The 13,389-nt window shown below is 34.0% G+C and overlaps 1 protein-coding gene across 3 annotated transcripts in view; it reads left to right on the top strand.

The window, feature by feature from the left end:
- LOC143236991 (irregular chiasm C-roughest protein-like) overlaps positions 1-13,389 on the top strand; it is a 136,474-nt gene that overhangs the window by 85,204 nt on the left and 37,881 nt on the right. The gene's annotated exons all lie outside the window — the stretch shown is intronic.

Genomic DNA, 13,389 nt, shown 5'->3' with positions numbered 1-13,389 from the left:
TGTTCGATTGAAACTAAATAATTTCGAGCGATTTGATCTATTTTCAGTAGCTACTCCCTCTGTGGCCTTACATTATTTCAAAAATACATCACAAATATAAAATTATGATAGAAATAACCCCAATATACGAACCACCAATGTGGGACACAATCACCATTCTATTATAAACTCTTATCCTTGTAGCACCTCACCTAAATCGTATTTTCTTAGTATTTGCTAAAGTTTTATAGAAAACTTTCTATGTAGAATCTTTGAAGGAATATACCAAATTTGTATGGATTTTCTATTATTATCCGGGCTTAGGATGTCGGATTATAGTTGGTCAAATTTTATAGTAGGCCATTACTTTTTATTTATTTTTCTCTCGACTTAGTAAGATACCAAATCTCCAACAAACGTAATGTTGCTTTAACTTGCTTGTTTATAGAATTAAGTTAATTGCATATTGTAAGGAAATGTTTAACATTATTGATGCTATGTCACCTGTAGTTTATCCGTTACTTCTACAGTTTTTGTATCTTTTTGATATTCTTTGTTGTGTATGAAATTGAGGTAATTTTTTTATTCTCCTTGCATTTTCTACTATGATGCTTCAAAGCAACCTGCGTGGTATGTGATTGTTATGACACAGTGTAATAACAGGACCAGAAGAAAATAGTAGAATTTTTTACTTAAAAATGTATACTTATTGTGAGCTTTTGACTTTTATGTCACATCGTTTGAGAGTTAATTAAATATTTTAGAGAAGAGAAAATTAAAGCCATAAGACGTTCAGAAAAAAGTGCTGTACTTGTCTCTTTCAGATATGTCTTAGCATTTTTATACAGTCTGAAGTAACAGTTATAAAAAGAACAATGAATTTTATGCAAAAAATGGGTATGTAAGACAAACAAACAATTACTTTTCACGAAGATAAATAGCTTTACTTTGGTAATGCTTAAATTGCAGTTGATTAACTATGGTTACCATTTTATTTCACAATGATTCGGAAGATCCAATTCTCAAGTCGCGATTTCCCACCGGACACATTTCACGCTTTCAGCTCAAAATATGTCATAACTGTTACAGTCAATCCGATTATTAATTTAATAGAGCCACAAAGGCGACTGGTTCCTCTGGTAAGAAATGGTAAGGAAGAGAAGATATGCTGACTTGGTATTTTACTCTAGTGTCATCTAAGGTGCTATTTAGGTGAAAAATGTCAATTGTCTTTACATTATTGCTAGGTTTAGCTTCAAGCAAACACTATAACTGTCACATAAATAAAGTATAATAATAAATTTTTTGATTTATAGCTCACACTATGATTTAAAACATAACACATACATTTTACTTTCCAATCGAATATTAAGTTGAAGAAACTACACAACGTCTCTGCAAATTACATTTTACAAATGTGTAAATTTATTTTAATAACAACTATGATATAAATTTTGATTGCTTTGAAAGTGGGTTGTACAAACAAGTATATACTCAGCTCTTGTCTTCAATAATTAAAGCCCGGCATGGTTAGGTGGGTTAAAGCGATGGATTCGTAATCTGAGGGTCGCGGGTTTGAATCTTCATAGTACCAAACATGCTCTCCATTTTAGCCGTGGAGACGTTATGATGTAATGTTAATCCCACTCTTCGTTGGTGAAATAGTAGCCAAAGAGTTGGCGTTTGGTGGTGATGACTAGCTACCTTCCCTCTAGCCTTACACTGCAAAATTAGGGACTGCTAGCGCAGATAGCCTTCGAGTAGTTTTGCGCGAAATTAAAAAAAACATAATCTCCTTAACACAATCTTTTGTATTGGCTTTGTATTTAAAATGTATTACTAATTTCAATGCAGGCGTTTTCGGTAAAGAGCAATGTGGTCGCTATTCCAAAACCCGGCTTTCTCAGTAAACTTTCGACACTTGTATTCTCTTTTACAATTTCGAATATATTATATAGAGTTAGCATTTAGTTTTCTCAGTTCATTGTTTTAGTTGGTTTTGTTCAATAGTAGAATTGTAGACATAGATCTCAGGAATGTAAGAAATCAATTATTTCTACTTTCCCATCTTTGCTTGCTTTGACACATTTCAGTTTCTTACGCCTTTAGGTCATGTTGGATCTCTTTTATCCCATATCATATATAACTTCACATAGCCTATTGGTTAAAACCCTTAACTCGCAACTTTAGGGCCGTAGGATGGAATCTCTTAATTAAATATATTCTGTCTTAGCTGTTGAGACTTTATAATACGAAGGTATCAATACCCCTTTCTGTTGGTAAAGAATAGCCCAAGAGTCACCAGAGATATTGACTAACTGCCTTCCTTTCTTTCATTTTTAACTTATGGACGGCTAATTTAGTAGCCCTCAAGTACTTTGCATAAAAGTTAACAAGTAAACACGTGTGATACGTCTCGTAAGGTTGTTGGTATAAGGTGCTGGAATTAGCAAAATTATGGTTTGATTGGTTTGTTTTGAATTTCGCGCAAAGCTACACTAGGGCTAAATACGCTAACAAAATTATGAATTAATACTTTACATAACGTGTCACCTTGTATTCGCAATGGTCCTTTTTGTTTATCACACATTATACCCATCAAGTTTAATAAATATGTTTGTCTTGATTGTACTAAGGCGAACATTCACTCAAAATAAGAACTAGTCACGGCGACGACTTTTGAATAGTAAATCAGGTAGTTAAGCGGTGCCAAAAATGACTCTTCAAGTAGTCGTTAAAATCGATGACTATCTCATATGACCTTTAATAATGAGTCATTTGTACTATTGTGTAGTCGGAAAATAGTCAGATGATGGTGGAAGGGATACCTAGCAGGTAATAAATTTGACTGCTCTATGATAGTCGTTATGACTTTTGTTAGGTAGTCATTCTAACCAATGCTGACTACCTGACAAGAGTCTCATTGTCTATCTACAAACCACTACAGAGAAATCATGACATAGTCAGTATAACCTTATTTGCCCAAGGAGCTGTTGTCATTATGACCATCCAACGACCCTGGTGGATAAGTTATGTTGACCCGGTCAGGACCACCTCTGCAATGTCACTGTTAGACAAAGAGACCATCGTCAGTCAGTTTTGGTCAGCAGAACCATCATTGAGCAGTCAATCCCGCTGTCATTTGATGATTCAACCTAAGTCCCAGTAACCTGCTACCATCCTGAAAAATATAAAATGCATTTTAGCAGCATCATTTTTATTCCAAACTGAACAGAAATGTATATCAATATACATGTACCAAAATAAAATTCAAAATGCAGCAACAATTTGAAAATAAACGACTGAACTTTGCACTTGGTTTTTGCAAATTCACCCTGGATCAAATGCTCATAACAAGTTACTATTACCAGATCTAATATAACCTTATGGCTTTGAACACTTTCCTCTTCCTTTACCTTTGGACGTTTTGACAGATTTCCCGCTGCTATATTTTTTGACATTCAAGAGATCAAGCAACTGAAAAACACATCTGTCTGCATCTTTTTCAGATTCGGTAATTTTCCTGGACTGATCATAGAGCTTCAGAACAACTATTTCAACAAAGTTGAACCTTTTCTTGAGTTTTGTTGGAAATGCAAAGTTAAAGATATGTAAACTCCCTACATACATAGTGAATGCTTCCACAAAATCTTCAGTAGCACAAATATCAAAGCCATCAACATATAGTTTGAATTCCTGATCATAAAACTGAGAAATTGACCCACATTGAATGTATATACTACTCTCAGCAGATTCCTTAACTTCAGTACCAACTATGATACTTTTACTTTCTTTTAGAAGAAAAGGGGTACCAAGAATGGCAATACTAGATGTAACATCAGGCATGTGTGAGGACTGTTTCATAAGAAATGCTAGCAATGGACTATTTTCTGGTGATATGTTTCTGTCCTGCAGATGATAATTTACTGAGTCCTTATATTGAGAGAGAAAGTTGACTTTTTCTGCATCATTTCCTAGCCGCTTAAAGTCATTCAACAGCTGTGCTGGTGATACCACTATGAAATTATAATGCTCTACAAGTTCATTGACAGGAGTGTTGTCAATGACCAGTTTCCTACGATCATACAGAGTTTTGTCCATAAGCAAGTCCACTTTACAAAGATCACCCTTTTTTCTGCAATGCAGACGGGTTTTCATCCATTCCTTGTGTTTTTTGGTTGAAGTTTCATCCTCCCCAACAGGGTTTTCACACAAGTATTGCTTTAAACCATATAGCCTCTGTTCTGAGATGTGGTTTCAACTGTTGCAGTTTTCGTCTTTTTCTTTCTTTCTTGGACTATAGGCAATGATGAATCCTTCCACTTTCTATTATTCTGGAATTTCTAACGAAGCCTCATCTTCCACAGCTCCTGCAATTAGAATTAACAAAATTAGTTCTATTGAGAATGAATAACAAAACTGCCCTGGTATAACTATAATTATTTTAAACAGTATTTTTTTAAACCACTTTTGGCATTTTTCAGGTTTAATCTGAGAAACTGAAAGTCATACACATACTAGTTAGTAAATCAATTGTACGAGTTCATTTTGACAATGTATTCTCTTTAGAGTCAAATTAGTTGTGTTTCATTAGTTGAGTCATGTTACATCGTATACAAACAAAACAAATATTTGAAAGTATCAAAGTAGAATTTTCTACAGCCCCTCCTTGGTAGATATATGTACTTGTGTCTATTTTAAAAAAATATAACTTCCCACAAAATTTTCACTTGTTTCTTCACTGATATTATGCAACACAAAAAATACCCTTTAATTTTTTTTTGCAACTAATGAACATATTTCTTGCAGAATACATTTACACCATTACAAGTGATGATATGATCATTCCTGTTATGCACTTTAAGACGAATTTTATTGGGCTCATTGGCTTTTGTGCTCATAAAGTCAAATGTATAGATAAAAGAATATATTTGTGATGAAAATATATTTCACAACAAACATAACATAATGCACGTGTGGATAGTACTTACACGAACACCTTAGGGTGTTAGATTTGGAGCATCTGATAGCTGAGGGTAGCGCTTAAATAATTCATCCACTACTTGGTCATACTGCTTTGAAGTGGGATATCTGGAAAATAGAGGTTGGGCAGGCTATCAAGCACAGATGAAGACATCTGAAGAGATATAATTACACGCTTGCAATCAGAAATGGTACACATGGTATTCACTGCACAGCACTTACAAGGTATAATTGGAAACCTCAGTGTAGACTGCATCTAGTAAATGTAAGCGACCTTTTTTCTCAACAGGCTTCCCTTGCGACAACAACAACGCAGTAGAACTAGGCAGACTTGATAAACATTCCAGCTTAAAGGGTACTCGTCAAGGCTTGAATGCTAAGATGCTGACCAAAGAAAATATTAAATAGTTCAAAACACTTACAAATTGGGGTTGATTGATTGCATTGAATTACTAACTGAGGCCTAATTTTCTCAAGTGAAAGATGAAACTATTTTTTAAACAGATTCAAATATCTGTTTGACATTTATTAGGACATATCCTACCATTATGATATGGATTAAATTTGTTCAGCTTTGGGACCGGGTAAAAATGCATTTTGCTTGCTTGAAGGCATTTCAGGGTTCGGTGGATTCTGTTCAAAAATAAAATTTTAACGGGTCTAAGTTTGTAATAAAAAATTAACTACAGTAATTGTGCTATGTTGAATAATGTATATTGAAAAAAATTACTTCTCTTCTTCGAAATAAAGTTTACGCAGAGTGATTTTTAATGACTACATAAATGAATATAATCACTCAAATTAAAATGGGTTGCACATTCTTACAAACGACTTACCACAACAGCTATCTCTCCGTCAGAGGCCCCAGCATTAGAAATCAGAGAAACGCGCAACTTTGCTCGTGGTTTTGGAATATCAGACCATTGAACATCCACCCAGTCCTGCCAGTCTTCCATGTACACTTGAGCTGACAAGTTGGTAGCACCTACATCCAGATTTATGTTGTCAGAAATCTTACTGAGTAACAATCCCATATCATCCACTGGCACCACAGTTTTTTTTTTCATTGTAGATAATGTGGTGGGATAAAGCCATCTCTCTGGAATATAAAAGTATGGTACTGATAAAAAATGATTTATATGTATACACATGCAGAAAAGTTGTCATTGAAGAACAACTACAAAACACCAAAAAGATATATTAAATTTCCATAAATTTAACATCAGCAGGAGTGGTATAAATCAGATAAATAAGTAATTTGGTGTTTTCCTAACAAATAGTAACCTTAAAAAGTGAAATCAAATATAAGTAGTCTGACCTCAACAGATGGTGATAATAGTGGTGATTTTGGTGCAAATATGCATGATACATATTAATATGACACAAGTTCTCTCTGAAAATTTTGATGAAATATGTCACAGAAAGGCAAAAACAAATTTACATAAAATATATCAAACATTTTGATGAAATTTGTCACTGGAAGGTACACACCAAGTTACATACAATAGGTTAAAATATACCACTGATTACCGAGTTCCTTTAAAATTTGTCATCATTCAGTCGCCACGAATATAGTGATGTAGGATGATTATATTTTCACCTTTGTTCACATGACAAGGCAATGGGTAATGATCATAAAGATTTGGAATGCTTAGGAGTTCATAGCTTCTCATTGGCTCTACAACGTAAGCATGAAAATGCCTGTGATAATCAACAGTTTGGTATTTTTGACAATACAAAAAGATTTTCCCCAAAGAACAAAGCAACAGATCACTGAAGAAAATTGAAAGCTGTCGAATTCATAGCTATTGATAAGCATTGTCCCTGTGTTGTATGTGAGGCAGTTGACTGTACAATCTGATGCTTTAGAGACAAAATCGCCTTCCCCAACAAATTCACTGAGAAAGTTTCTCTCTTCTCCGTGTGAATTCATAGGCAATCTGACAGGATTAATCAGGTCAAAGACATCTATTGCAAGAAATCCATTGCTTTCCAAATGTGAGCAGAGTTTATACTGGTGTCTCATTGCCATTTTTTGGCTAGATTCCTTTTGTTTTTGGTACGTCTTGCAACATCAACAAAAACAAACTATGTTTGGCCTCAAATCTCATGGTCCACACATTCCTCAGTAGACCAAATTTGAGGGTCATCTCTGGGTAATGGAAAGTAAAATTTTCCTTTGGCTTGAGAGTTCTATTTGAAAATTCTTTTTCATAAAGAGAATGGAACTGTTGTATCACATCATTTAAGAATTCAATGCTTGCTTATGACATTGATGGACACATTATCAATTCTACAATATCCAGCAGAGCCAACAGAACTTCCCATTTGTTGTTGCCTTCTGGTACTGTATCACCCACCAGTAATCGAAATAACCTTAAGAGATACCAAACTTGCACAGCTTTTTGCTTAATGTGTACAGACCCTCTCAAAATAACAAACTCAGGCCTATTGTTTTTATCAGTTCCTTTGTAGTGGAACTTCTTCACTCTGCCTGCAAGGTACTGAAGGCTGACGTATCCAGACAAGACATACTGATCTATGATTAAAACTAAAATTTCTGACATCAAACCAGATTTGAAAAGGTCATGTAATATATCAGGTAGTAGAGCATTTGTCACGTGAAATTGCTGCAGAACGTTCAGGGTCGATCTTTTTTTAACCCCATATGTACTTGACAAAGTCGGTTCTGTTTCGACCAATGCAATTTGGTAATTATAGGATGCAATAGATCTTTCTGGACGTTTTGAAACATCAGTCAACTTTCTTAAATCATCCCGAGTTACCATGCAGAATCTACTTGATCAGAGAGCAAAAAATGATTCAAGAAACCCTCCAATAGTATGGCTTCCCAAATTATCTGCAACAACAACAAGATGTGCACCTCTGAATTTGAATGTTTCCTCTGGTGTGACAATGTCAATGCCAATGTTTTCAAGAACAGATAGTTCTTCAATCAAAGGTCTCATCACTGTATTTAGCTCATGTTTTTCACATTTTGGTTCTTCACCAAGATTGATGAGAATATACAATGAAGCGGAGATCTAAAAGCAGGTTCAATATTGCCTAACTGATAGTAGAAAGCAGCATATTTGTAAGCAGGAGCTCGTATTCCAGCCTGGTTCATAGCTGTAAACTCATCAAAATAGTGAATGATTTGAAGGGCAAGAAGAGTTTCCTGTCAGAATGGATGGTTTTTGAAATGTTCACCATCAACGAATCTCTAAGACAATCATCAGCTGACTGGCAAGGATAAACAACCTGGCTAAAAATATCATGTTTAGTGCAGACACTTCAGAGTATCTAATAAAAAAAATACACTGCATTGTGTCATGTTTCCCATCACCAGCAATTACCAGGTCACACTCAACAGGTTTTACAAATGCCAAATTATCTTCAATGTAAGACTGGAAAATATTGTGGTCAGTAAAATTTTCAATCATGGAACGAAAGTCAATACTTTCTTTCTTGCAACCTTCCATCACTGTAACTCTACTATTTCTAGGAACCCCTCTCACTGATCAATGTTCTTTTTATGGTTTGGAATAAATGTTCATCTTTGGCAGCCATAATAGAACAGGACAAATTTGAAAAATTACTTGTAGTTTTGTAAGTTTTTTTTTTTCATTTTTACGCAGCTGCAGAATTGTTTTAGCTAAGGTTCTTCCTTGGTCTGTGACAACCATCTCCTTATTACCATCAACTGCCTCATCACTGTCAGAGTTTTTATACCTCTGTTCCATAAAGTACTCGGAATATTCACCACCAGCTTCATTATCATGCATACTGGTAGAAGCAAATCATCCATGCTTTTCATTTATATGTCTTTTCAAACATCTGATGCTTTTGAATGGTCTTTCACATCCATTAACCCCACATGGGATAACAAATCTAGGCTCATGCTCATGAACCATAGAAAAATGTGAAAGAAGCTTGCTAAAATGCCTGAGCTTATAATTACATTTAATGCAAGGGAAAATATTGAAAACTCCTGACTGTTCTGCCATATTTAAATCGAAAGTTTACCAAACTTTACATTGTCTATTAATAAATATCATACAAGACATGCATCCAAATGTCACGGGTTTTCATTCTGGAACGTAAAATGTATCTTTTATTTAACTAGATTTAATGATAAATTTCAACAATAACAACTAGCAAATGTAGTTCGCCCGCGAATCGACGGTGTATCCTCGGACTTGCCCTTAATCTAGCGAATAAAAACGTACTTCAAAATGCAAATTCTTGCGACACATCCCCCCGGGTGGTCAAAAACATTCATTGGCCAGACCTCAACCTAACTAACATATTCACCAAATTGGACAGAAATCCGAAAGGAATTGTGGACTGTAGAGTGAACACAAGGAAATCTCTGCAGACGCACACGCATGTTGATGCGTGATCCATAGTATCCCCCGATTTTCGTAAGGGTATACAATTTTTATTATTTTAACTACACAACTCAGTTGCTCGTGACTCGATGCAATATCCCCCGATTTTCGAAAGGGTATACAATTTTTATTATTTTAGCTACACAACTCGGTTGCTCCTGACTTGATGCAATATCCCCCGGATCCTACATTTCTCTCACTGGTATGGATGTGGTATGGATTATGGGAGGGCTCCAAAGTCTGAGAAAGTTTTCTGGGAGCAAAGAAGGGTTGGGGGGAATATTTTGCAGGATCACAGGCCTTCTATTCATTGTGTACGGCCTAGCGCTGCCTCCTATCTCGCACCATTCGATTTCAAAGTATAGAGTTTAAAAATTTAAATACATTTTGTACCTAAAGAGATTTCTAGATAGTTTATAATATTAAATTAAAAGAAACAAACATTAAACACAATATATGTTTCACTTTTTCGCTGCTATCAAATGATTTGTCTTGCCGCCCCCATTTGTAACTCCATTGTTGGCTGTGTCAGTGGATCCCGCCATAATACACACGTTGCATAAAGTGTGTAAGCTTTAGCATTTGTAGCTCTGCTGATATATTAAAAATAAGGATTTATTATTTACGTATTATCGTATGTCATCTTTCATTATTAAAGGTCTATAAAATAATAACAGATAAGACCCCTTTTAATGAGTATACAACTTTCATCTGTGTAGTGGTGGCCATTACAAATCTTTTTAACAGCGGTGTAGTTGGCGCTAAATTTAACAGAGCAGCAACATGGATCATTGCAGGATTTTGCTTCTACCATAGGTTATGCAATCAAGATACAAAATATGTGCATTTGTGATGTCAAGACTGGGGAATGTTTTCGATTTCATACTTGCTTCAAAACATTACCTAAATATAAATATTCCTACTCTACTACTACTATACTACAGTAGTACAGATCTACACAACGGGCAACCGTCCTTGTTTACACATAACGAGTTGTACAAAAACATACGGATGGATTCACTTCAGCTAATGTAGAAAGTTAAAAATTTGTATTATTATATTGTTTTATTGAAACATAGTATAGGAAAATAAGACGTAAATATTAAACGTTTATGTCGTTTCTATAAACGTCATATGTAATTCTCCAATGTGCGACAAAATATTGCTGTGTGTGATTTCTTCCCCCTCCGACCCCTTATTTCAGTCATAACTTAGATCGTTGTGGATTGTAATAATAAATATATCGACTATTGGATTTCATATTTGAATATTCCAGCACACGCACTCAACAATATAAAAACACAATTGTCAAATAAAACAGTGAAGAAATAGTAGTGGTCGATAAATAAGATTTATTGAGGTAGGATTTATTTTGTGTGAAAGAAATTTATTCCCCCCCCCACAAAATAAAAGTAAATAAATAAATAAATTCTTGCAAAGTTTAGGCCTGGTCACGTTTCAATTGTTGCATTTATGGAACAAAATGCATATATACAGTCATTTGCTTGAACTGCGCCTCAATGCTATAAGAAACATCAAATTCGTGAGTTAATGCTGACTATGTAGTTGGTTTTCCTGACCACAAAGTAGTCCTTAAGACTAGCATAGCAGTGCTCCTATGAAGTAGTCAAGGTGACTGGAAAATGGTCAAACAGACTGGGACATGGTCATTCTGACTGGGAAGTAGTCAAACTGACTAATTGATTAAATTGACTAAGAGTCAGTCAAACTGACTAGTAATAGATCATCCTTACTACTTAATAGTTAATTTCATATCCACGACTACTCAATGATAGTCATCTTGCTTATTGATACAATTTAGATAGTCAATTTGACAGCGACCACGATATCTCTAAAGCAGAAAATAAACGTGACTATGCCCTGGTAGTCGTAATGAACAACTTTTATTTAGTGTTTGTTTGTGACTATAATCACAGCCTAAACTTTCATAAAATATCTTCAACAATTTTGCTGTACCAAGAACGTTAAAAACCTTTCCCTTTCTCCTTCTGACGTTCTCTTTGAAATCATTAGTAAGGGTTAAGCTACTTTTTTATATTTTCTAACGGATATACATTTTAATGAACCTAAAAGGATGTAAGAAGTTTGAAAATCGAAAAAAGATTTCTAAGTGTCAGGAACTTGTGTTAGCTTAGTATATTTTTACGCATTTTGGAAGGATTTATTATAGCATTTGAAATACTGTATCCTTAAATTCTCTAAAATACTCTAAATAAAGCTCTACTTTAAAAGTATATTATTTTCTACTATACTTTTTCTTGTGACACTAAACCGCTTATTTCTTAAAAGCTGTAGTCATATTCCAGGCTGATATGTCCAAAAATTTTCATTGGCATTCAAGTACCTTCTTTCTGACAAGTGACCAGTTGTCTGTTTTCTTCACTTACTTACTTATTATTTCTCATAAAAGATATTGTCCATACATTGGCATTGTTTTTATCTGGTGTTGTCAATATTAGTTTTGATGTGTTTTATATCTTCGCTGCCTGTTTGTTAGTCAAGTTTCAAATGTCATATTTATATTATATTATTCATGTTTCAGTTATAAAATATCTTTATTAGCTGATAAAACCAATGAATGAACTGTCAATAACTCATATACTTTTGATTTCACTTAATAGTGATCTAGGCAAAAGTGTCTCAGACATAGATATTCGTATTTGAATGCTTTTGACGACAGCTTTTGGAAGTATTTGAATACTTTGGTTGGGAAAATTGTAGCATTTGTTTTCAGATTCAGTGACATAGCATTTGTATTCATTGAATTATTTAGCGCAAACTTAATAATGTAAGTATAAATATCAACTTTTATATTAATCAAATTTATTGACTATCAGTATTACATCCGTAGCACGTTATTTTGTTTTAATCGAAGTTTGTTCGAAAAGTGGAATTATTGTTATCCTTACAGAAAAAAAAAACACGTAATATAATAAGTAATTTGTAGATGAAAACATTGGCTTTCTGTTGGTTATTAATGATATAGTATTGAACGTTGGAGAAAATCATTGACACATTATAAAAAGAAGGTATGACACTTGGGTGTGGCAAGAGGGGTTTGATTTTCTATTTTATGGCTATGTAACCAACGAAATTGAATGCTATGAAAATTATGCATTGTCTTAACGATGACAAAATTATAATGACTAATTTACGTTAAATTACATACTTCTCGGAGGAGGGGTAAATAAGAAAAGTCATATTTTTCATTCTAGGGAAATTCAGTTTTTTTTTACAAATATTGCTCGTCAAAAGTAAGAATAAAATTATACTATTAAAATATGGATAATTAGTTACGACGTTATATTAGAGTAACTGGTATAACATGAACAAATCTGCATTGGTGACCCTCGCAATTTAGAAGAAATCAACCTTCTAGTTGTAACGGATTTATTATTCGATATTTATTTTAATATCTATGCTCGTTTCAGTTCAGTATATATTTAGAAATGCATATAACTCATATTGTTAAATTAATATTGCAAAAGACCCGTCTACTCTCCAAATTTGTAGAAAAATATCGAATGTAAGAGTCTACAATATAAGTTTTACGAAAGCATTAGTTTATCTATGAACACTGTTGCTAACTGAACTTTTGACAACCTCACTCTAAAAGTTTTAAACCGATGGGCAAAAAGACGTTTTTGTATTGTTGGTTTGCTACAGTCAGTATATTATAAATCTCTGAAACTATAACTGTGATAAACACTTATTATTCAGAAAACTAGAGATATTTGACCAGGAACATTTATAGATTTCGAACATTACAAATCTTTTAACTTCAGTGAATTATGTTCGGATGTTAGTATTTCTATAAAGATATCGCACAACTTTAGCGGAAAAACTCAAAAATGAAGATATAGCTAGCTTTCCGTCAAGTGAAATGCCTGTGTATAAACATAGAAACGCACATAGCTTTCGAGTAGCTTTGCGCGAAATTCAAAACAAATCAAAATCAACATAGAATTAATTCACTCATCGTGAACCGTCGATAAAATATTCAATTTCAAACGAT

The sequence above is a fragment of the Tachypleus tridentatus genome, chromosome 13 (assembly GCF_004210375.1).
Source record: "Tachypleus tridentatus isolate NWPU-2018 chromosome 13, ASM421037v1, whole genome shotgun sequence".
Classification (NCBI taxonomy): Eukaryota; Metazoa; Arthropoda; class Merostomata; order Xiphosura; family Limulidae; genus Tachypleus; species Tachypleus tridentatus.
This window is presented reverse-complemented; position numbering and strand designations above follow the sequence as displayed.